This window comes from Choloepus didactylus, chromosome 6 (assembly GCF_015220235.1).
Source record: "Choloepus didactylus isolate mChoDid1 chromosome 6, mChoDid1.pri, whole genome shotgun sequence".
Lineage (NCBI taxonomy): Eukaryota > Metazoa > Chordata > Mammalia > Pilosa > Megalonychidae > Choloepus > Choloepus didactylus.
In genome coordinates, this window is record NC_051312.1 from 141291632 (window position 1) to 141317437 (window position 25806).

The following is a 25806-nucleotide window of genomic DNA, read 5'->3' on the forward strand; positions in this document are numbered from 1 at the left end:
TTGATGTTTCCACAATAATTGTGGGAGACTTCAACACATCACTCTCTCCTATAGATAGATCAACCAGACAGAAGACCAATAAGGAAATTGAAAACCTAAACAATCTGATAAATGAATTAGATTTAACAGACATATACAGGACATTACATCCCAAATCACCAGGATACACATACTTTTCTAGTGCTCACGGAACTTTCTCCAGAATAGATCATATGCTGGGACATAAAACAAGCCTCAATAAATTTAAAAAGATTGAAATTATTCAAAGCACATTCTCTGACCACAATGGAATACAATTAGAAGTCAATAACCATCAGAGACTTAGAAAATTCACAAATACCTGGAGGTTAAACAACACACTCCTAAACAATCAGTGGGTTAAAGAAGAAATAGCAAGAGAAATTGCTAAATATATAGAGACGAACGAAAATGAGAACACAACATACCAAAACCTATGGGATGCAGCAAAAGCAGTGCTAAGGGGGAAATTTATAGCACTAAACGCATATATTAAAAAGGAAGAAAGAGCCAAAATCAAAGAACTAATGGATCAACTGAAGAAGCTAGAAAATGAACAGCAAACCATTCCTAAACCAAGTAGAAGAAAAGAAATAACAAGGATTAAAGCAGAAATAAATGACATAGAGAACAAAAAAACAATAGAGAGGATAAATATCACCAAAAGTTGGTTCTTTGAGAATATCAACAAGATTGACAAGCCCCTAGCTAGACTGACAAATTCAAAAAGACAGAAGATCCATATAAACAAAATAATGAATGAAAAAGGTGACATAACTGCAGATCCTGAAGAAATTAAAAAAATTATAAGAGGATATTATGAACAACTGTATGGCAACAAACTGGATAATGTAGAAGAAATGGACAATTTCCTGGAAACATATGAACAACCTAGACTGACCAGAGAAGAAATAGAAGACCTCAACCAACCCATCACAAGCAAAGAGATCCAATCAGTCATCAAAAATCTTCCCACAAATAAATGCCCAGGGCCAGATGGCTTCACAGGGGAATTCTACCAAACTTTCCAGACAGAACTGACACCAATCTTACTCAAACTCTTTCAAAACATTGAAAAAAATGGAACACTACCTAACTCATTTTATGAAGCTAACATCAATCTAATACCAAAACCAGGCAAAGATGCTACAAAAAAGGAAAACTACCGGCCAATCTCCCTAATGAATATAGATGCAAAAATCCTCAACAAAATACTTGCAAATCGAATCCAAAGACACATTAAAAAAATCATACACCATGACCAAGTGGGGTTCATTCCAGGCATGCAAGGATGGTTCAACATCAGAAAAACAATCAATGTATTACAACACATTAAAAACTCGAAAGGGAAAAATCAATTGATCATCTCAATAGATGCTGAAAAAGCATTTGACAAAATCCAACATCCCTTTTTGATAAAAACACTTCAAAAGGTAGGAATTGAAGGAAACTTCCTCGACATGATAAAGAGCATATATGGAAAACCCACAGCCAGCATAGTACTCAATGGTGAGAGACTGAAAGCCTTCCCTCTAAGATCAGGAACAAGACAAGGATGCCCACTGTCACCACTGTTATTCAACATTGTGCTGGAAGTGCTAGCCAGGGCAATCCGGCAAGACAAAGAAATAAAAGGCATCCAAATTGGAAAAGAAGAAGTAAAACTGTCATTGTTTGCAGATGATATGATCTTATATCTAGAAAACCCTGAGAAATCAACGATACAGCTACTAGAGCTAATAAATTTAGCAAAGTAGCGGGATACAAGATTAATGCACATAAGTCAGTAATGTTTCTATATGCTAGAAATGAACAAACTGAAGTGACACTCAAGAAAAAGATACCATTTTCAATAGCAACTAAAAAAATCAAGTACCTAGGAATAAACTTAACCAAAGATGTAAAAGACCTATACAAAGAAAACTACATAACTCTACTAAAAGAAATAGAAGGGGACCTTAAAAGATGGAAAAATATTCCATGTTCATGGATAGGAAGGCTAAATGTCATTAAGATGTCAATTCTACCCAAACTCATCTACAGATTCAATGCAATCCCAATCAAAATTCCAACAACCTACTTTGCAGACTTGGAAAAGCTAGTTATTAAATTTATTTGGAAAGGGAAGATGCCTCGAATTGCTAAAGACACTCTAAAAAAGAAAAACGAAGTGGGAGGACTTACACTCCCTGACTTTGAAGCTTATTATAAAGCCACAGTTGCCAAAACAGCATGGTACTGGCACAAAGATAGACATATAGATCAATGGAATCGAATTGAGAATTCAGAAATAGACCCTCAGATCTATGGCCGACTGATCTTTGATAAGGCCCCCAAAGTCACCGAACTGAGCCATAATGGTCTTTTCAACAAATGGGGCTGGGAGAGTTGGATATCCATATCCAAAAGAATGAAAGAGGACCCCTACCTCACCCCCTACACAAAAATTAACTCAAAATGGACCAAAGATCTCAATATAAAAGAAAGTACCATAAAACTCCTAGAAGATAATGTAGGAAAACATCTTCAAGACCTTGTATTAAGCGGCCGCTTCCTAGACTTTACACCCAAAGCACAAGCAACAAAAGAGAAAATAGATAAATGGGAACTCCTCAAGCTTAGAAGTTTCTGCACCTCAAAGGAATTTCTCAAAAAGGTAAAGAGGCAGCCAACTCAATGGGAAAAAATTTTTGGAAACCATGTATCTGACAAAAGACTGATATCTTGCATATACAAAGAAATCCTACAACTCAATGACAATAGTACAGACAGCCCAATTATAAAATGGGCAAAAGATATGAAAAGACAGTTCTCTGAAGAGGAAATACAAATGGCCAAGAAACACATGAAAAAATGTTCAGCTTCACTAGCTATTAGAGAGATGCAAATTAAGACCACAATGAGATACCATCTAACACCGGTTAGAATGGCTGCCATTATACAAACAGGAAACTACAAATGCTGGAGGGGATGTGGAGAAATTGGAACTCTTATTCATTGTTGGTGGGACTGTATAATGGTTCAGCCACTCTGGAAGTCAGTCTGGCATTTCCTTAGAAAACTAGATATAGAGCTACCATTCGATCCAGCTATTGCACTTCTCGGTATATACCCGGAAGATCGGAAAGCAGTGACACGAACAGATATCTGCACGCCAATGTTCATAGCAGCATTATTCACAATTGCCAAGAGATGGAAACAACCCAAATGTCCTTCAACAGATGAGTGGATAAATAAAATGTGGTATATACACACGATGGAATACTACGCGGCAGTAAGAAGGAACGATCTGGTGAAACATATGACAACATGGATGAACCTTGAAGACATAATGCTGAGCGAAATAAGCCAGGCACAAAAAGAGAAATATTATATGCTACCACTAATGTGAACTTTGAAAAATGTAAAACAAATGGTTTATAATGTAGAATGTAGGGGAACTAGCAGTAGAGAGCAATTAAGGAAGGGGGAACAATAATCCAAGAAGAACAGATAAGCTATTTAACGTTCTGGGGATGCCCAGAAATGACTATGGTCTGTTAATTTCTGATGGATGTGGTAGGACCAAGTTCACTGAAATGTTGCTATAGTATGTAACTTTCTTGGGGTAAAGTAGGAACATGTTGGAAGTTAAGCAGTTACCTTAGGTTAGTTGTCTTTTTCTTACTCCCTTGTTATGGTCTCTTTGAAATGTTCTTTTATTGTATGTTTGTTTTCTTTTTAACTTTTTTTTTCATACAGTTGATTTAAAATAGAAGGGAAAGTTAAAAAAAAAAAAAAGATGTAGTGCCCCCTTGAGGAGCCTGTGGTGAATGCAGGGGTATTCGCCTACCCCACCTCCATGGTTGCTAACATGACCACAGACATAGGGGACTGGTGGTTTGATGGGTTCAGCCCTCTACCACAGGTTTTACCATTGTGAAGACGGTTGCTGCAAAGGAGAGGCTAGGCCTCCCTATATTTGTGCCTAAGAGTCTTCTCCTGAATGCCTCTTTGTTGCTCAGATGTGGCCCTCTCTCTCTAGCTAAGCCAACTTGAAAGGTGAAATCACTGCCCTCCCCCCTACGTGGGACCAGACACCCAGGGGAGTGAATCTCCCTGCCAACGTGGAATATGACTCCCGGAGAGGAATGTAGACCTGGCATCGTGGGATGGAGAACATCTTCTTGACCAAAAGGGGGACGTGAAAGGAAATGAAATAAGCTTCAGTGGCAGAGAGATTCCAAAACGAGCCGAGAGATCACTCTGGTGAGCACTCTTATGCACACTTTAGACCACCTTTTTTAGGTTCTAAAGAATTGGGGTAGCTGGTGGTGGATACCTGAAACTATTAAACTACAACCCAGAACCCATGAATCTCGAAGACAGTTGTATAAAAATGTAGCTTATGAGGGGTGACAATGGGATTGGGAAAGCCATAAGGACCACACTCCACTTTGTCTAGTTTATGGATGGATGTGTAGAAAAGTAGGGGAAGGAAACAAAGAGACAAAGGTACCCAGTGTTCTTTTTTACTTCAATTGCTCTTTTTCACTCTAATTATTATTCTTGTTAATTTTGTGTGTGTGCTAATGAAGGTGTCAGGGATTGATTTAGGTGATGAATGTACAACTATGTAATGGTACTGTAAACAATCGAAAGTACAATTTGTTTTGTATGACTGCGTGGTATGTGAATATATCTCAATAAAATGATGATTAAAAAAAAAATGTTGTCTGGAGTTCAGGATTATCAGGAAAGACTATGAACCTAGTTCACCAATATGAAAGAAATGTGCATCTCTGCTCTTTAACAGAGCCCAGATAAAGTGAATCTTATCTCCAGGGAATGTGGCTTAAGTCTATTAAAGCAGTGTTTTTCAATTATGAGAATAAACTTAAGGGACAGGATTATGGTAATTACTCAGATTAATATCAAGACTTCAAAAATGGAACAAATTTATTTCTGAAATTTCTGTTGCACCAGCAGGATCCGATCACCAGGATATTGTCACATTCAGATTTCGTGAAAAATGAAAATTTTTTATCAGGTGAGGTCCCAGGTACTCTGGGGCTTACGGGAGGTGTCTCAATCTCCAACTTGCTTGTCCTTAATGTGGCAACTTAGTCTCCATTAGTGGGCCTCAATTACACAGACACATACACACAGACACAGACACATATGCATACCTATGTGACACGTGTGTATATTTTCCTATAAATGCAGACCAGACTAGACAATGTAATTTAGAAGGAAGTCTAACAATTGTCAAGTATCTTAACTCTGAATGGAAGTCTAAGATAAAGAAAAAAAGGGGGAATAAGAGAAACCTACCTTTTTAAGAACTTACCTTATAGTATGTGATTCATTTCAGTAATGAAACTAGTCTGAGGTTTTTCCCCCAATTTTTCACTTTCTGTGTGCAATGTGGAGGCACTGGTTTGCACAGTATTGCTCAAAGAGCAGATGCACCTGTCTTTCTTGCCGAGAGAGTGCAGTTCCTTTCCCTTCATGCTAACTGAAGTGCAGGGAATGGAAATTACCACCACTACCTGGTGGGAGCTTAACTGGACTTAGTGTCCCAGGGGATAGGATTGCTCCCGGGACCTTGAGGTGCAGGAAAACAAGAAGAAACCAATGAAAGGTTTTTAATAGGCATCTACAGATTTCCCTGTGTATTTGTTATTTAACCTCTCCTGAGAAGAGCTCGTATCTCTCTGGAACTAATGTTTATTCCTCAGAGGAAAAGAGGCCATGTGTGAGGAACATCTGGTCATTTTTCTCTTTTTTACCTGACAAACATAGAGCATCTTTGTCAACCTAAATTAGTAGAAGGAAAAGATTCAACTCCACCATGACAGAAGTCTTCTGGTCATTTCTCCTTCACTTTGTGAACATCATTCCCACTTGTTTAAGAATTGAAGGGAAAGAAATAATATTTAGTAAGATTCTAATTTTTCCAAGTGCTTGGAATAAATGGTATTTCATTTAGCCTTTACAACCCTGTGAGATACCTGGTGCTCCTGTTTCACACATAAAGAAAATAGAGATACAGATGGGTTAAGAAACCCATCCGAGGTATATTCAAATAGAACAGATATCCAAACAGAATAATTGAAGTCCAGTATCATGTTAGGCAAACACCAAAGTTAAGATTTGCTTTCTAAACCAAAGCTGCCCACATAGAAGGATTATTATCTAAGTCCTCCCTGTTGCCATTCTGGTCAACTATCTTCTATCTCCCAGGGCTCAGGAGGGCACTGGCTATGCCAGGGGCTGGGCAGGAAGGGACAGGAAGATCTGATGCATTGGCCCCAGGGGTTCTCTCTTACCCTCATGACATCATTACCCATCACAGCCTTACCTTCCTTTAGGGAGCTTCTGATGCTTATTAGAATGGAAAGAAATCTTCTCTGCAAGAATAGCAGCATTACTCACAATAGCCAAAGGTGGAAACAAATGAATGGATAAATGAAATGTGGCACATACATGCAATGGACTATTACTCAGCTGCAAAAAGGAATGAAGTTCTGATCCATGCTACAACATGGATGAACCTTGAAACACTATGCTGAGTAAAATAAGTCAGACACAAAAAGACAATTATTGTATGGTCCTGCTTATGTGAAGTATCTAGAATAAGCATATTCCTAAAGGCACAAAATAGATTAAAGGTTACCAGGGATGGGGGTAGGGAGTGGGGTTGGAGGGGGAGTTAATGCTTAATGGGTTCAGAGTTTCTATTTGAACTGATGAAAAGTTTTCGTGATGGATAGTGGTGATAGAAGCACAATATTATGAGTGCCTGCCAAGAAAATGACACCTAGAGAGCTCCTCCATGTGAAAATAGTGTAGTGTTAGCATTTCCAATGTAACCTTAAAACCGTAAGCAACCTATGAAATTGGGTTTTGGTCTCACAGAGAAGCAATATGCAAAGGAAGCACCCTGATATGAACAGGCATGCTTTCATCCATCTGCCCAGTCTTGGAGGCTACCTATAGGATGTAGATCATAAAGGAAGTAGTAAATAACTGAGATAAGGAACTAATGAAGTTCTCCAGACCCCTGTTACTTGTTATCCAAGACGATTATCTTCCTTTGTCTCTAACTTGTATAAAAGCCAAAGGAAAAATCACTGTGGGGAGGCAGATTGGGGACGTTTCCCCTGCCCTCCTGTCAACTTAAATAAACCTCCTTTTCCTGCCAAACAGAGCAACAAACCCAGATTTGGGGCCTCATCTTCAATCGGAGGCCATGGAAAATCATGTCCTTTCTAATCCCTATCTTATAATATGCATTCTTTGAACTACTTATTTGATGCCTCAAGAATAAAATGAAGACTCTTTCAGAACAGTACAAGCCATCATTCCTGCCAACTATAAAAAATAGACCACATTTTGTAAACTGGCCTAACATAACCCAAGGCAACTAGATTTCCAGAAATGTCACTGACACAACAGGTTCTTCATGTCCATAGAGTTTTCTCTCCCATTATGATGCACATGTGTATTTCCAAGGCTTCTAGGAAATGTATTATTTCCCACCCACCTCATCCTATTAGCAGGCTATTATCAATATAGTCAATCAACATAATACCTTGAGAATGATCAAATTACTGAAAATTAAATTGTTACACATAAATCATACAGGTAAAACATGCCTGAAATAGTACCTGGCACATAGAAGGGATTAAAATTAGTTTTAAATGCATGCATGCAAGGTGCATGGAAAGATATATATATATATTTTTTTTTTAATTCAATTTTATTGAGATATATTCACAAACCATACAGTCATCCATGGCATACAATCAACTGTTCACAGTATGATCATATAGTTATGCGTTCATCAGCACAATCTACCTCCGAACATTTTCCCTACATCAGAAAGAATCAGAACAAGAATAAAAAATAAAAGTGAAAAGAGAACACCCAAACCATCCCCCCATCCCACCCCATTTGTCATTTAGCCCCTACTCCCATTTTTCTACTGATTTTTTTTCAATTTTTTAACTTTGTTTATCAAAAAATTAAAAACAAACAGGCAAACAACAACCAAAAAAAACCCCACAACATTTCAAACAAAGCAATGGATTAAGGAAAACAAATAACCTAAAATAACTACTTTGCTTCCAATATGTTCCTACCATACCCCAAGAAAATTAATAAACCATGTCCAAACAGAGGAGTAAGAAAAACAATCTAAAATAACTACATTGCTTCCAACATGTTCCTTCCATACCCCAAGAAAATTAACAACCCCTAAGAAAACAAAGGAATAAGAAAAAAAAAACCTAAAATAACTCTATTGCTTCCAACATGATCTTACTATATCCAAGAAAGTTTACAAACCATAATCATAATCATAATCTGTTCTTATTAGATTATCATTCCCCCTCCACTAATTGGTATCTCTAGGTCCCCTACATTCTACAGTGTAAAACATTGTACATTTTTCACAGAATTCACATTAGTGGTAACATACAATATCTCTCTTTTTGTGCCTAGCTTATTTTGCTCAGCATTATGTCTTTTTTTTTTTTTTTTTTTTTTTAATATTAATTTTATTGAGATATATTCATATACCACGCAGTCATACAAAACAAATCGTACTTTCGATTGTTCACAGTACCATTACATAGTTGTACATTCATCACCCAAATCAATCCCTGACACCTTCATTAGCACACACACAAGAATAACAAGAATAATAATTAGAGTGAAAAAGAGCAATTGAAGTAAAAAAGAACACTGGGTACCTTTGTCTGTTTCTTTCCTTCCCCTATTTTTCTACTCATCCATCCATAAACTAGACAAAGTGGAGTGTGGTCCTTATGGCTTTCCCAATCCCCTTGTCACCCCTCATAAGCTACATTTTTATACAACTGTCTTCGAGATTCATCGCTTCTGGGTTGTAGTTTGATAGTTTCAGGTATCCACCACCAGCTACCCCAATTCTTTAGAACCTAAAAAGGGTTGTCTAAAGTGTGCGTAAGAGTGCCCACCAGGGTGACCTCTCGGCTCCTTTTGGATTCTCTCTGCCACTGAAGCTTATTTCATTTCCTTTCACATCCCCTTTTTGGTCAAGAAGATGTTCTCCGTCCCACGATGCCGGGTCTACATTCTCCCCGGGAGTCATATTCCACGTTGCCAGGGAGATTCACTTCCCTGGGTGTCTGATCCCACGTAGGGGGGAGGGCAGTGATTTCACCTTTCAAGTTGGCTTAGCTAGAGAGACAGGGCCACATCTGAGCAACAAAGACGCATTCGGGAGGAGGCTCTTAGGCACAACCATAGGGAGGCCTAGCCTCTCCTTTGCAGCAACCGTCTTCCCAATGGTAAAACCTGTGGTAGAGGGCTGAACCCATCAAACCACCAGTCCCCTATGTCTGTGGTCATGTTAGCAACCATGGAGGTGGGGTAGGCGAATACCCCTGCATTCTCCACAGGCTCCTCAAGGGGGCACTACATCTTTTTTTTTTTTTAACTTTCCCTTCTTTTTTAAATCAACTGTATGAAAAAAAAGTTAAAAAGAAAACAAACATACAATAAAAGAACATTTCAAAGAGACCATAACAAGGGAGTAAGAAAAAGACAACTAACCTAAGATAACTGCTTAACTTCCAACATGTTCCTACTTTACCCCAAGAAAGTTACATAATATAGCATTTCTGTGAACTTGCTCCTACTATATCCATCAGAAATTCACAGACCATAGTCATTCCTGGGCATCCCCAGAACGTTAAATAGCTTATCTGTTCTTCTTGTATTATTGTTCCCCCTTCCTTAATTGCTCACTATTGCTAGTTCCCCTACATTCTACATTATAAGTCATTTGTTTTACATTTTTCAAAGTTCACATTAGTGGTAGCATATAATATTTCTCTTTTTGTGCCTGGCTTATTTCGCTTAGCATTATGTCTTCAAGGTTCATCCATGTTGTCATATGTTTCACGAGATCGTTCCTTCTTACTGCTGCGTAGTATTCCATCGTGTGTATATACCACATTCTATTTATCTACTCATCTGTTGAAGGACATTTGGGTTGTTTCCATCTTTTGGCAATTGTGAATAATGCTGCTATGAACATTGGCGTGCAGATATCTGTTCGTGTCACTGCTTTCCGATCTTCCGGGTATATACCGAGAAGTGCAATCGCAGGATCGAATGGTAACTCTATATCTAGTTTTCTAAGGAACTGCCAGACTGACTTCCAGAGTGGCTGAACCATTATACAGTCCCACCAACAGTGAATAAGACTCCCAATTTCTCCACATCCCCTCCAGCATTTGTAGTTTCCTGTTTGTTTAATGGCAGCCATTCTAACCGGTGTTAGATGGTATCTCATTATGGTCTTAATTTGCATCTCTCTAATAGCTAGTGAAGCTGAACATTTTTTCATGTGTTTCTTGGCCATTTGTATTTCCTCTTCAGAGAACTGTCTTTTCATATCTTTTGCCCATTTTATAATTGGGCCGACTGTACTATTGTCATTGAGTTTCAGGATTTCTTTATATATGAAAGATATCAGCCTTTTGTCAGATACATGCTTTCCAAAAATTTTTTCCCATTGAGTTGGCTGCCTCTTTACCTTTTTGAGAAATTCCTTTGAGGTGCAGAAACTTCTAAGCTTGAGGAGTTCCCATTTATCTATTTTCTCTTTTGTTGCTTGTGCTTTGGGTGTAAAGTCTAGGAAGTGGCCGCCTAATACAAGGTCTTGAAGATGTTTTCCTACATTATCTTCTAGGAGTTTTATGGTACTTTCTTTTATATTGAGATCTTTGGTCCATTTTGAGTTAATTTTTGTGTAGGGGGTGAGGTAGGGGTCCTCTTTCATTCTTTTGGATATGGATATCCAACTCTCCCAGCCCCATTTGTTGAAAAGACCATTATGACTCAGTTCAGTGACTTTGGGGGCCTTATCAAAGATCAGTCGGCCATAGATCTGAGGGTCTATCTCCGAATTCTCAATTCGATTCCATTGATCTATATGTCTATCTTTGTGCCTGTACCATGCTGTTTTGGCAACTGTGGCTTTATAATAAGCTTCAAAGTCAGGGAGTGTAAGTCCTCCCACTTCGTTTTTCTTTTTTAGAGTGTCTTTAGCAATTCGAGGCATCTTCCCTTTCCAAATAAATTTAATAACTAGCTTTTCCAAGTCTGCAAAGTAGGTTGTTGGAATTTTGATTGGGATTGCATTGAATCTGTAGATGAGTTTGGGTAGAATTGACATCTTAATGACATTTAGTCTTCCTATCCATGAACATGGAATATTTTTCCATCTTTTAAGGTCCCCTTCTATTTCTTTTAGTAGAGTTATGTAGTTTTCTTTGTATAGGTCTTTTACATCTTTGGTTAAGTTTATTCCTAGGTACTTGATTTTTTTAGTTGCTATTGAAAATGGTATCTTTTTCCTGAGTGTCTCTTCAGTTTGTTCATTTCTAGCATATAGAAACATTACTGACTTATGTGCATTAACCTTGTATCCCGCTACTGTGCTAAATTTGTTTATTAGCTCTAGTAGCCGTATCGTCGATTTCTCAGGGTTTTCTAGATATAAGATCATATCATCTGCAAACAATGACAGTTTTACTTCTTCTTTTCCAATTTGGATGCCTTTTATTTCTTTGTCTTGCTGGATTGCCCTGGCTAGCACTTCCAGCACAATGTTGAATAACAGTGGTGACAGCGGGCATCCTTGTCTTGTTCCTGATCTTAGAGGGAAGGCTTTCAGTCTCTCACCATTGAGTACTATGCTGGCTGTGGGTTTTTCATATATGCTCTTTATCATGTTGAGGAAGTTTCCTTCAATTCCTACCTTTTGAAGTGTTTTTATCAAAAAGGGATGTTGGATTTTGTCAAATGCTTTTTCAGCATCTATTGAGATGATCAATTGATTTTTCCTTTTTGACTTGTTAATGTGTTGTAATACATTGATTGATTTTCTTATGTTGAACCATCCTTGCATGCCTGGAATAAACCCCACTTGGTCATGGTGTATGATTTTTTTAATGTGTCTTTGGATTCGATTTGCAAGTATTTTGTTGAGGATTTTTGCATCTATATTCATTAGGGAGATTGGCCGGTAGTTTTCCTTTTTTGTAACATCTTTGCCTGGTTTTGGTATTAGATTGATGTTAGCTTCATAAAATGAGTTAGGTAGTGTTCCATTTTCTTCAATGTTTTGAAAGAGTTTGAGTAAGATTGGTGTCAGTTCTTTCTGGAAAGTTTGGTAGAATTCCCCTGTGAAGCCATCTGGCCCTGGGCATTTATTTGTGGGAAGATTTTTGATGACTGATTGGATCTCTTTGCTTGTGATGGGTTGGTTGAGGTCTTCTATTTCTTCTCTGGTCAGTCTAGGTTGTTCATATGTTTCCAGGAAATTGTCCATTTCCTCTACATTATCCAGTTTGTTGCCATACAGTTGTTCATAGTATCCTCTTATAATTTTTTTAATTTCTTCAGGATCTGCAGTTATGTCACCTTTTTCATTCATTATTTTGTTTATATGGGTCTTCTCTCTTTTTGATTTTGTCAGTCTAGCTAGGGGCTTGTCAATCTTGTTGATCTTCTCAAAGAACCAACTTTTGGTGATATTTATCCTCTCTATTGTTTTTTTGTTCTCTATGTCATTTATTTCTGCTTTAATCCTTGTTATTTCTTTTCTTCTACTTGGTTTAGGATTGGTTTGCTGTTCATTTTCTAGCTTCTTCAGTTGATCCATTAGTTCTTTGATTTTGGCTCTTTCTTCCTTTTTAATATATGCGTTTAGTGCTATAAATTTCCCCCTGAGCACTGCTTTTGCTGCATCCCATAGGTTTTGGTATGTTGTGTTCTCATTTTCATTCGTCTCTATATATTTAGCAATTTCTCTTGCTATTTTTTCTTTAACCCACTGATTGTTTAGGAGTGTGTTGTTTAACCTCCAGGTATTTGTGAATTTTCTAAGTCTCTGATGGTTATTGACTTCTAATTGTATTCCATTGTGGTCAGAGAATGTGCTTTGAATAATTTCAATCTTTTTAAATTTATTGAGGCTTGTTTTATGTCCCAGCATATGATCTATTCTGGAGAAAGTTCCGTGAGCACTAGAAAAGTATGTGTATCCTGGTGATTTGGGATGTAATGTCCTGTATATGTCTGTTAAATCTAATTCATTTATCAGATTGTTTAGGTTTTCAATTTCCTTATTGGTCTTCTGTCTGGTTGATCTATCTATAGGAGAGAGTGATGTGTTGAAGTCTCCCACAATTATTGTGGAAACATCAATTGCTTCCTTTAGTTTTGCCAGTGTTTCTCTCATGTATTTTGTGGCACCTTGATTGGGTGCATAGACATTTATGATTGTTATTTCTTCTTGTTGAATTGCCCCTTTTATTAGTATGTAGTGGCCTTCTTTGTCTCTCAAAACATCCCTGCATTTGAAGTCTATTTTATCTGAGATTAATATTGCTACACCTGCTTTCTTTTGGCTGTAGCTTGCATGAAATATTTTTTTCCATCCTTTCACTTTCAGTTTCTTTGTGTCCCTGTGTCTAAGATGAGTCTCTTGTATGCAACATATTGATGGTTCATTTTTTTTGATCCATTCTGCGAATCTATATCTTTTAATTGGGGAGTTTAATCCATTTACATTCAACGTTATAACCGTGAAGGCATTTCTTGAATCAGCCATCTTATCCTTTGGTTTATGTTTGTCATAATTTTTCCCCTCTGTGTATTAATATCCTTTATTGTACCCATACAGAATCTCTTTAGTACTGAACCTTTCTCCAAGTCTCTCTGTCCTTTCTTTGTTTCTCTGTCTGTAGGGCTCCCTTGAGTATCTCCAGTAGGGCAGGTCTCTTGTTAGCAAATTCTCTCAGCATTTGTTTGTCTGTGAAAAATTTAAGCTCTCCCTCAAATTTGAAGGAGAGCTTTGCTGGATAAAGTATTCTTGGCTGGAAATTTTTCTCACTCAGAATTTTAAATATATCGTGCCACTGCCTTCTTGCCTCCATGGTGGCTGCTGAGTAGTCACTACTTAGTCTTATGCTGTTTCCTTTGTATGTGGTGAATTGCTTTTCTCTTGCTGCTTTCAGAACTTGCTCCTTCTCTTCTGTGTTTGATAGTGTGATCAGAATGTGTCTTGGAGTGGGTTGATTTGGATTTATACTATTTGGAGTTCACTGAGCATTTATGATTTGTGTATTTATGTTGTTTAGAAGATTTGGGAAGTTTTCCCCAACAATTTCTTTGAATACTCTTCCTAGACCTTTACCCTTTTCTTCCCCTTCTGGGACACCAATGAGTCTTATATTTGGACGTTTCATATTATCTATCATATCCCTGAGGTCCATTTCTATTTTTTCAATTTTTTTCCCCATTCTTTCTTTTATGTTTTCATTTTCCATTCTGTCATCTTCGAGGTCACTGATTCGTTGTTCAACTTCTCTAGTCTTGTACTACGAGTGTCCAGAATCTTTTTAATTTGGTCAACAGTTTCTTTAATTTCCATAAGATCATCCATTTTTTTATTTAGTCTTGCAATGTCTTCTTTATGCTCTTCTAGGGTCTTCTTGATTTCCTTTGTCTCCCGTACTATGGTCTCATTGTTCATCTTTAGTTCTTTGAGTAGCTGCTCTAGGTGCTGTGTCTCTTCTGGTCTTTTGATTTGGGTGCTTGGGCTTGGGTTATCCATATCGTCTGGTTTTTTCATATGCTTTATAATTTTCTGTTGTTTTTGGCCTCTTGGCATTTGCTGAACTTGATAGGGTTCTTTTAGGATTTGTAGACCAATTGAAGTCCTTATCTCTAATTTATCAGATCTACAGCTTCGTGGAGTACACTTTCTCTAACTAACCAGCAGGTGGCGTCCACGAGCCACCTGTTCTCCACAAGCCAGTTCTCCCCTGCTTAGCCTTTTTGGTGAGTGGGGGAGTGAGTCTTGTGGGGCCCAATTGGTGTACCAAGCTTGCGTGTGTAGTTGGTGTTGCCTGCCCTGTATATAGGGCGTGTTTCTGGGCAGTCAGGGATGGGGGGGTGGCTCTAACAATCAAATCTCCCTGGTGATCCTAGAGTTTTAAAGCTGCTGCAATAGTCTAATCCATCAGTTCAGTCCTGCCACAGTTTGTCTCTGCCACTGACCCACAAGTCCTTGGTATTGGCGTATGGCTCCTGAGACTTGCAAGTGGGCCCGTCTTCCAGGCCGTGCACCCCGGGTCCTCTGTTGAGGGATGACTGTGCTATGTCACAGGTGAGTGCCGTCCCCCCAGGGCAGTTCTGGGCTGCTGGGCTGTGTAGGGAGGCTCCCAGTCTGCTGAAATGATGGCTGAATGGGGCTTTGTTAATTCGCACTGCTCTACCTTCCCAACTCTGGGACTATCAGCTGAGGTTGCAGGGAAGGCTAATGTCCACACCCAGTTTTGTGGTGTGTGCCTGTTATTTGAAGCACTTCCGTCACACTGGGTTGTCTGGGGCAGTTCTGGGCTATGGGGCTGGCGATGTGCAGGAGTGTTTCCTGTCCACCAGTATGATGGCTGTGGGTGGACACCCCCCTTTTCTTGGGAAGTTGTGGTGTTTAGTGAATTTTCTCAGCCACTGATTATTGCGTTTTGTCTCAGAGCTCTCCTAGTTCTGCTCTTGACTTGACCTGCCCAAATAGTAATTCTTTGAAGCTTTCTGTATTGGGCTTCTTAGAGTAATTGTTTTAGAAAAAGAAAAAAGGATTTAAGAAAAAAAAAAAACAAAAAAAAAACGGGCCCTCCTGGGAGATCTAATGGGTTATTGAAATGCTAAGAGACAAAGCAACCAGGGCCATTAAGGAAAGGTCCACAGGGCAGAGAGATCAGCTTTTCTTCGGGATTTGCATATGCACCTCAGGGCCCTTCCCCTTTGTATGTTCACCGGAACTCCAAAAATCCTCCGCTTTTATTTTGGAGTTTTTCGTGTTGTTTTTTTTCTATGCCTGTCTCCTCTCTGCTGGGCTGGCTGCTCTCAGATTCTCTGGTGTCTGGTCTCAGTCTATCTATGGTTGGAGTCTGTATCAGTAGAATGAGTTTCCGATAAGGGCTGCCACTGCAGTTCTCCCTTCTCCTTCCCAGAGCTGACAGCCCCTCCTCCCCCGGGACTGAGCCTGGCAGTGAGGGGCGCGGGTCCCCTGGCCGCAAAAATTTACAGATTTCGCTGATCTCAGCAGTTCCACGTTTTCATGAGTGTTGTATGAAGTATGCCCAAAGTCAGATTGCTCTGTGGTGTCCAGTCCACGCGGTTCCTGGCTTTCTACCTACTTTCCTGGAGGAGTAACTAAAACATACAGCTCACCAGTCTGCCATCTTGCCCCGCCTCCCAAGATATATTTTTAAAAGACCCAAAATGATAAAGGATAAGATTGGTAAATTCAACCATATCAAAATTAAGAAGTTCTATCCATCAAGGTAAACCATAAAGAGAAAGAAAATATAAGTTACACACTAACAGAAAATATTTACAACAGATAAACTGAAGATAAGAAAACAAGAATTACTAGCTACAATATAGAAATAACTATATGAATCAAGAGGAGTAGTAAAACAAATAAAAAAACAATGGGCAAAAGTCATTTATATACTTTTCAGAGAAGGGGAAGCAAGAATGGCAGAAAATCATAGGAAGTCTGTTCAACTTTATTAGTAATCATGAAAATGCATATTGAAATTACAAGATAACAGTGCATACTTCCAGATTATAAAAAAATAAAATCTTAAAATCTGACTGCACCAACTGTTGGCAAACATATGGACAAGAAGAGCTTGCTTATTCCTGGTTGAAGTGTAAATTGGTACAAACACTAGATCTTCAATACAGTTAAAGATAAGCATATCCTGTGGTCCTTTCCAGGAACTACAGAAATTTTTCACATGTGCACTTTTTACCATGTATAAAAATATTCTTGGCAGCTCTGTTCACATACAGCAAAAAAAATCAGTAACAACTGAAATATTGTTTAGAAAATGGGAGAAACAAAGTTGAGGGAAAAGAGACAAGAGTATAAAGAGAGAGAAAACTTGTTTTATTCATATAACAATTACTACAGAAGTAAAAGCAACATGAATAAACTAAAGGTACAGCCACCAAATTCAATGAAACTGTTTATTTTTGGGGGGGGGGTAAAATAGCTACCACATAAGAATACAATACACTGCATTGTTGTATTTATATAAAGTTCAAAATCAAGAATAAATACTTAGGTAAATTTGTAAAGATAAGCAAGGGAAGGGTTAATATAAATCTCTGGTTGCGGGGAGACCAGGAAGCCACTGGAGAAAAGCATCTAGTTTGATGCGATTGTTCCTGTAACATTTTTTCTCTTAAATTGGATTGTGGCTCCATGTATATTTGTCTCATCATTATATATATGTATATATATATATGTATGTATGTATAGGGTGTGTGTATATGTCTATACATACGTATGTATATATGGGCATGTATTTTGTATGTGGGCTCTTTTGTGTATAACATACTCTTTTTTTTATATTCATTTTATTGAGATATATTCACATACCACGCAGTCATACAAAACAAATCGTACATTCGATTGTTCACAGTACCATTACGTAGTTTTACATTCATCACCAAAATCAATCCCCGACACCCTCATTACCACACACACACAAATAACCAGAATAATAATTAAAGTGAAAAGGAGCAACTAAAGTAAAAAAGAATGATGGGCACCCTTGTCTGTTTGTTTGTTTGTTTCCTTTCCCCACCTTTCCACTCATCCATCCACAAACTAGACAAACGTGAGTGTGATCCCCATGGCCCCCCCAATCCCACTGTCCCCCCTCATATGCCACATTTTTATACAATTGTCTTCAAGATTCATGGGTTCTGGGTTGTAGTTTGATAGTTTCAGGTATCTACCACCAGCTGCCCCAATTCATTAGAACCTAAAAAGGGTTGTCTAAATTGTGCGTAAGAGTGCCCACCAGAGTGACCTCTCGGCTCTTTTTGGAATCTCTCTGCCACTGAAGCTTATTTCATTTCCTTTCACATCCCCTTTTTGGTTAAGAAGATGTTCTCCATCCCATGATGCCAGGTCTACATTCCTCCCCAGGAGTTTCCACATAACATACTCTTTTTTTTTTTTGAAATAAATTCAAAGTTATAGGAACAGTTGCAAAAACAATACTAACCCCATACAAAGAATTCCATCATACCCTGACCCCCCTTCCCCGATAGCTCAATCCACCAAACTTAACATGCTGTCACATCGCTATTTCTTTCCCTCCCTCCCTCCCTATCATCCATCATCTATTGCTCTGTCTTCTGAACATATGAGAGTTAGCTGCACACATCCTTGAACATACACTATAATTCACATATATGCTTCCCATGAACAAGAACATTCTTTTATGCAATCCCATTAAGCGCAGCTAAGAAGTACAACAGGTTCAACAATGATACAAACCTTACATTCTATATTCCCTTTACCTTATTTCTCAACTGTGTCCCTTTAAGCCACCTGTCCTCTATCCTCTAATTCCATCCAAGTTCATCCTTGGCATTCAATCATCTATTTAGACTGTCTTTTTTTTTTTTTTAGTTGTAGGAACATATATACAGCCTAAATCTTCCCATTCCACCCCTTCCCTAGCCTTCCATTAGTGGGATTAATCACCTTTAGAATGTTGTAATGCTCTTTCCCACTATCCATTACTAGAAATTTCCCTTCACCTCAAACAGCAACTCCACCCTCATTTCTTAACTCCCCATTGCACCATCCCCCATTTCTCTTAACCCGAACTCTACAATTCATCTCTATGGTTACATTCTCTGATAGTTTCTTTGTGTTTGCTGTGGGGGTTAAAATTAACCTCTTAAATCCATAACAATCTTGTTTTTCTTTGATACCACCTCCACTTCAATAGGACACATAAACTATGTTCCTATACTCCTCCATTCCCCCACCTTTATATAGTTGTCTAAAATTACATATTTTACATTGAGTTCAAAACCACTGATTTGTCATTAGGGTTTGTGTAATTTATATCATGTAGGAAGTAAATAGTGGAGGTACAGTTCAAAACTTATTGACTTCTATTTGTATTCCATTGTGGTTGGAGAATGTGCTTTGAGTATATTCAATTTTTTTTTTTTTTTTTTTAATTTCTTGAGGCTTGTTTTATGTCCCAGCTTATGGTCCCTTCTGGAGAAAGATCTGTGATCACTAGAGAAAAATGAGTGTCCTGGTGCTTTGGGATGTAAGGTACTATATATTTCTGTTAAAATTCTCTATATCTCTTTCTTCTTTCTGTTGTTTCTCTGTTGGTAAGGCTCCCTTTAGAATCTGAAGTAGGGCAGGTCTTGTATTGGCAAAGTCTCTCAGGATTTGTCTGTCTGTGAAAAATTTAAGCTCTCCCTCAAATTTGAAGGAGAGTTTTGCTGGATAAAGTATTCTTGGTTGGAAATTTTTCTCTCTCAGTATTTTAAATATGTCATGCCACTGCCTTCTCGCCTCCATGGTTGCCACTGAGTAGTCGCAACTTAGTCTTACGTTGTTTCCTTTGTATGTGGTGAATTGCTTTTCTCTTGCTGCTTTCAGAACTTGCTCCTTCTCTTCAGTATTTGAGAGTCTGATCAGAATATGTCTTGGAGTGGGTTTATTTGGATTTATTCTATTTGGAGTTCGCTGGGCATTTATGCTTTGTGTGTTTATATTGTGTAGAAGGTTGGGGAAGTTTTCCCCAACAATTTCTTTGAATACTCTTTCTAGACCTTTACCCTTCTCTTCCCCTTCTGGGACACCAATGAGTCTTAAGTTTGGACATTTTATTTTATCTATCGTTTCCCTGAGATCCATTTCGATTTTTTCAATTTTTTTCTCCATTCTTTCTTTTGTTCTTTCATTTTCTGTTCTGTGGGCTTCTAGGACACTGAGATGTTGTTCAGCTTCCTCTAGTCTTGTATTGTGAATATCCAGAGTCTTTTTAATTTGGCCAACAGTTTCTTTTATTTCCATAAGATCTTCTGTTTTTTTATTTAGCCTTGCAATGTCTTCTTTATGCTCTTCTAGGGTCTTCTTCATGTAGCTTATATCCTGGGCCATGGTCTTCTTGATGTCCTTGAAATCCTTTGCCATGCTTTCATTCCTCGATTGTATTTCTTTGATTAATTCTGCGAGGTACTTCGTTTCTTCTGATAACTTGATTTGTGTGTTTGGAGTTGGATTCTCCATATCATCTGGTTTTATCATATGCATTGAGATTTTCTGTTGTTTTTGGCCTCTGGCATTTGCTCTGCTTGACAGGGTTCTTTTAATTTGTAAAAAAAAAAAGAAACCTATCTAATTTTTCAGAAACACTGTTTGGTGACATACACTTTCTCTAACTAACCAGCAGATGGCGTCTGTGAGTCACCTATACCTCTCAAGTCAGTTCTCCACCTTGTACCCATGTTATATGGGGAAACGATTCTTGTGGGGTCCAGCCTGAGAACTCAGCCTGGGTGTGTTGCTGGAGCTGTCCGGCCTGAATGTGGGGCGCTTGTACGGATGGTCAGGGAGGAGGGACAGCCTCAATATTCAAATCCCTCTGGTTCCTGGAGATTGAAGGCCACCACAAGAGCCCCAGCCCCTCTCTCTCGATGTCCCACAAAGCACTGTACTTGGCATAGTGTCTCTGGGATCTCCGAGCAGGTCTCCCCGCCCAGCTGCGATCCTCCAGGACCTCTGCTGAGGTAATGCTGTGCTACATCATCAGTGTGCGCTGTCCCTCAAGGGAAGCCCCGGGCCGCCGAGCGAGCCAGCTGGCTTTCAGCCTTATGCAAAAATGGCCGAACGGGGCATCTCCACACCCCCTCCTCGCACAGTTCCTCCTTCCCAGCTCTGGGACAACTGGCAGGGCTCTGGGCTGTGGGCATGGCCCCAGGCTGGAGTTTATCCAGCCCTCCCAGGAGCGAGCTGCTAGCTGCGGGGATTCTTTCAGCTTCTGGCTCTCCGCTCTGTTCCCCCGGCCCCAGGGATATCTGCTGCGGGCTATCTTCCAGGCCAGACACTGAGAGGCCAACCCAGCCCCTTCTTGCTGTGTTTTACTGTGTGTTTCCCACAATCGTACCTGCAGCCGATCGCACCTGCAGCCACTCCTGGCTTTTCCCCTTTTTTCCTTTTTTTTTTTTTTAATTAAAAGAGCCCATTGGTCTCCAGACGCAAAACCCTGCCTTCCCCGGATCACCACGCAGCTGCAGGACTTCCAGCCAGCTTACTCACTCGTTTCAGAGTGCAGACTCTCAGTTTCACCAAGTATACAGCCCCTGGGAACTAGCAGATCTCGTCCAGCTGGCACATCGCTGTAACCACTATTCTGGGTCACTCTGTGGTCCTTGTCTAGTGTTTTCCACGAAGGTGTTCCTTAGCCCTGTCTCACCTAGCCTCCATCTTGGTTTCTCCAACATACTCTTATGTGTAACAAAGTTATAAGGAAACTTTCACAAATTTAACACATTTATCAGATGGCTAATGCTATGCTCGTGGCTGTACTGATATGGTCTAATAACACCACCTCAAGAACAGGAACTCTGATATTAGTCCCCTCTTGAATAAACTTACAATAATCCATTCTCTGTCTTTTTGTACCTGCCAAACTGCAGGGTTAAATAGAGATGTGATAGTAATTTCCATCCCTAAATCTCTCAAATCTTTGATAGTGGTGTTAGTCTCCATGAGCCTCCCCAAGGACATAGTAATTTTCATGACTTTTTATTGGGAGTGGGGAAGACCCAGGGGCTTCCACGTGGATCTTTCCATCAAAATAGCCCCTCCTTACTCCAGGGTCAAGGAGCCAATGTGCAGATTTTCCCAGGGGCTGTGAACACTGATTCCAATTCTCCACACAGGAGCTAGGAAATAATCATGGATTATTTGATATTCTACTAAGTAGGTGTATTTCCTTCAGAGTCCCATAACTTGAAAAGGGTTTGGAGATTTCCCTTTCCCTTTCCTAGTCACCCCGAGGAAGGGACTCTGGTCCATTTATGAACAGGACAGTACATGTGAGGAACAACCATAGTACCTGCTTGTGCTGATATTATAGGGAATACCTGGCCTTTCTTCTTCTGAGTGACCCTGAATCAGTGACCTGGCTGGAGCAGGGAATTGAGTAAGGGCCGTGACACTCATAGTGGCTCAACTCTGGCCTCTGATCAGGAGACTTGGCAGAATTTTTATTATATTAATCAGACAGGACCTCCTGGTTTGCCCAAATGCCCTGCTGGTTGGTCCAGTTAGATTCCCACAGTGCTCTTCCACCCACACTGTTACATTTCCCCCTCTCCTCTGGGAGTCAAGGCCCACTACTTACACTTCCCTTGGGAAAACAGAGAGGCTCCTTTCAGCCACATCCTCCAATGCATCCCGCACTCTGCATCCCTGACAGACAAAGAACAACTTCTTCTAAAGCACTTTTCAAGGATCCCAGTGCTCTCTGTCCCCAATATAATTGTTAAGGATTTGGTGAAAGTAATAGCTTCTAGGCCCTTTCAGAGGACATGGTTTGTGCATTAATAGGCAGGTTGTATACAGTAAATCTACTTCCACATTTCCAGTTTCCTAAGTCTTTAGATTCCTTTCCCTATATCCTAAGTCTATTTAGCATAAGCTACCTTCGATTCCAATTTTCAGTCAACCAATCAGTAAGCAGATAGTGTAGGACTATTATCATCTATTGAAGCTCAAGCACTGAGTCAGAACTTCTGGAGAGAATACTCATGTTGATAATTTATCCAAATCTTTAATAACATTATTTTCTCCTTGATCAAACTCAGAATTCATTTTCATCTAACTAAAATCAATGTAGGGGCAGGGAGTGGGTGTGTTGTGAAAGAGGGACAGACAGGAGCTATATGAGCTGAGGAAAAGTATCTTGTTCTTTAAAGGAGAAACTTTTGGATCTCTAAGTAAGGCAAGAACAGCCTCACCAAGCAGAAGAGGAGGGGCTGATTTTTTTGTGGCTTGAGAAAATCAGTGGCGTTGGGAATTTGGTGCACCGAGTTATTCAAATGCTTCTACTCATCCACATTCCATTTCTTAGAGTCCTGTTTTTACCTAATCATTCTCTAATTTTTACATGAGAGTCCTAGTAAAATGAGAAGTTCAACTGACATTTAACTAAAAATCTACATTCAAAATATGTGTTTTGGCCAGAAAAATAAACAAGTGAGACATCATTTTAGCACATGCACAGAAAGTCCCTGGACTTCAGTATGTTCCTTGTTGAAAATGTGTGGATTTGAGATTCTCAGACATTCTCTGAAAGTTTTTTAATTGCATTAGAAATTGCCATCCCATCCCCAGAGACCTTGTGTTTTTCATTCCCTTCCTAGATATAAACAAAAAATGAATTTACTAAAATGATACACAAAATTACCAGGAAATCTAGAAAACCAATGTCCCTAACCAATTTTCAAGTCCCACCTTTTCCAATAAATGTTTTAATTATCACATAAGAGACTAAGCAAGTATATGAATTCAACCTATGTTGTAATTCATCAAGATTAGACTCTTTTCTGAGTTTAGTTACATTATCCCTGATTCTATAAGAGATGAGATTTTTTTAGGACAGTTATGAATATAATCTGGTTCTCTATGTATTAAGTTGGCAATTAAAAACCTGAATATTGAAATTTAAGTTTCTCAGCATAGATAATCAACCAGCACCCCCACAATCCTTGTGTTCACCTGTCCTTCAGAACAGTTTATTGCAGCTGTCACTCAGGCCAGAGAACCTTGCTCTCAGAGAGATTGAGAGAGGGAGAAAGAGAGAATCTCCTTTTCCATCCATATTTGGGAATGACAGGGTATATGTGCCACACCTTGAGATTTTAGAGGGCTATTGAGCCTTCTCTTCTGTTACTTCTTTTGGCAGATGTGAACAGCAAGGACATTCAAAGTGGAAAATAGACCTCTGGTCTCACTTCATTTTGGTGGGCCTCCACCACCCACCACAGCTGGGTGAGCTGCTCTCCCTAGCTTTCCTTGTCACCTATGTTCTCACTGTCACAAGAACAGTAAGATGAGCCATGGGCTCATCATCCTCACCATTTTGTTGGGCATCCAGCTTCACACCCCATGTACCAGTTCCTATGTCACCTCTCTCCTTCCTGGACAGGACCATTCTTCTGCCATTGCCCCAAGATGCTGGCTGGCTTTCTCTCGAACAGCAGGGTTATCTCCTTTGACGGCTGTGCAATCTAACTTTTTTCTTTCCACTTCCTGAGTCTCACTGAATGCTCCCTTTACACACTCATGTCTTATGACCATTTCCTGACCACTTGCAAACCTTTATACTATGTCACCATCATGACCTACCTTGCTTTGGGCATTTGGCTGGGAGGTACCCTCCACTCATTTCAAACAAGTTTCATATGCTGGCTGCTCATCTGTGGCTCAAACAGGGTAGACTGCTTCTTCTGTGACACTCCTGCCATGTTGTGCCTGGTCTGTGCTGGCATCAGCATCAATGAGCTGGTCACCTTTGTGGACATTGGCTTCCTGGCCCTCACCCACTTTGTGCTTATCTGCCAGTGGATTCCGCAGTGCCTTCTCCACCTATCTGCCCACCTCACTGTTGTCATTATTTGCTATGCTCCCTGCACCTTCATTTACCTATGACCTGGTTCACAGAAACCGCCAGATGTAGAAGCCACCTTCTACACTGTCATAACTGCCTTTCTCAACCCCATCATCTGCACGCTCCAAACAAAGAGACAAAGGAAGCATTAGGGAGTCTGGGAGGCCGCAAAGATGTGCAGCCTCAGTGAGTCCATCCACCACAGACATGCAATAGACACTAAAATTTAGGGCACCAGATGGGACACAACTTAGCTGGGGATATTTAAAACATAACGAGAAAGGATTCATGCAGAATTAGTAAAAGGACTCCTGGGTAGAGTGAAAACTTCCACCTTGCAATACACTCTCAGAACACAATTTTGCATATTTCTTCTTTCCGTACCAGTGGAAACCAATCAAAGCAACCCAGCAAGGGTAGCACCTTGTAGGAAGGATCAAGATAAGTAAAATGTCCACATAAAAGCTTCTATTTCGTTTTAGTTACTCCTCCAGGAAAGTAGGTAAAAAGCCAGGAACTGCGTGGACTGGACACCACAGAGCAATCTGTCTTTGGGCATACTTCATACAACACTCATGAAAACGTGGAACTGCTGAGATCAGCGAAATCTGTGAGTTTTTGCGGCCAGGGAACCCGCGCCCCTCCCTGCCAGGCTCAGTCCCGGGGGAGGAGGGGCTGTCAGCTCCGGGAAGGAGAAGGGAGAACTGCAGTGGCTGCTCTTATCGGAAACTCATTCTACTGATTCAAACTCCAACCATAGATAGACTGAGACCAGACACCAGAGACTCTGAGAGCAGCCAGCCCAGCAGAGAGGAGACAGGCATAGAAAAAAAACAATACGAAAAACTCCAAAATAAAAGCAGAGGATTTTTGGAGTTCTGGTGAACACAGAAAGGGGAAGGGCGGAGCTCAGGCCTTGAGGCGCATATGCAAATCCCGAAGCAAAGCTGATCTCTCTGCCCTGTGGACCTTTCCTTAATGGCCCTGGTTGCTTTGCCTATTAGCATTTCAATAACCCATTAGATCTCTGAGGAGGGCCGTTTTTTTGTTTTGTTTTGTTTTGTTTTTTTAAATCCTTTTTTCTTTTTCTAAAACAATTACTCTAAGAAGCCCAATACAGAAAGCTTCAAAGAATTGCAATTTGGGCACGTCAAGTCAAGAGCAGAACTAAGAGAGCTCTGAGACAAAAGGCAATAATCCAGTGGATGAGAAAATTCACTAA

The 25806-nt window shown here is 39.7% G+C and overlaps 1 pseudogene; it reads left to right on the forward strand.

Moving 5' to 3' along the window:
• The window catches only part of LOC119537367, a 35438-nt pseudogene extending 10664 nt beyond the window's left edge, over window positions 1-24774 (forward strand).
• Window positions 24775-25806: the final 1032 nt, after the last annotated feature.